The 720-nt window shown below is 43.5% G+C and overlaps 1 non-coding gene across 1 annotated transcript; it reads left to right on the forward strand.

Moving 5' to 3' along the window:
• The first annotated feature begins 213 nt into the window (after nucleotides 1–213).
• LOC112420623 (small nucleolar RNA R71) lies at nucleotides 214–320 on the forward strand. Its single transcript, XR_003010796.1, has one exon. It is a non-coding gene; the product is annotated as a small nucleolar RNA R71 (small nucleolar RNA).
• Nucleotides 321–720: the final 400 nt, after the last annotated feature.

Genomic DNA, 720 nt, shown 5'->3' on the forward strand with positions numbered 1-720 from the left:
TCGTACATATCTGCCTCCTTTTTGGAGGGTGTAGAGACGGTGATGGCTCTTTCGTTGGTCCATTGGTAGTGATTATGAGCCATGTCTTCAATCAATGCGTAAGCCTCCGTGTAGTTCTTGTTCATCAAGGCTCCACCTGCAGCTGCATCAACAGACATCTTAGTGGTATATGTTAGGCCATTGTAAAAAGTGTGGCTTATGAGCCACTTTTCTAAACCATGGTGGGGACAAAGTCTAAGCATTTCCTTGAAACGCTCCCACGCATCATATAGAGACTCCCCATCTTTTTAGTTGAACCGCGTGATTTGATCTCTTAGTTTAGCGGTTTTAGATGGGGGAAAGAATCGGGCAAGGAATGCTCGCCTTATTTGATCCCATGAAGTGATGGAACCGATTTCTAGGGAATGGAACCAAGCGCTAGCTCTATCCCTTAAGGAAAAGGGAAAGAGATGAGAAGGAAGAAATATGGAGATTTGGATCCTCAGTGGGTGATCCAGAGAACTGAATTTGTTGCACCAAATTGAGTAGTGCAGGCTTGATTTCGAAGTTGTTACCCTCAACCGTCGGGTACACGATAATAGCTTGTGGCTCTTCCGTTGAAGGAGTAGCATACTCTTTGAGAGTGCATTCAGCCATGGCAATATTATTTTGTGCCTCTCTCTTTTTCTTATGCAAATATCTTTCAATCTCAGGAATAAATTCTCCGAGACTTTTACTTCT

This window comes from Medicago truncatula, chromosome 3, assembly GCF_003473485.1.
Source record: "Medicago truncatula cultivar Jemalong A17 chromosome 3, MtrunA17r5.0-ANR, whole genome shotgun sequence".
In the NCBI taxonomy this organism is placed as follows: domain Eukaryota; kingdom Viridiplantae; phylum Streptophyta; class Magnoliopsida; order Fabales; family Fabaceae; genus Medicago; species Medicago truncatula.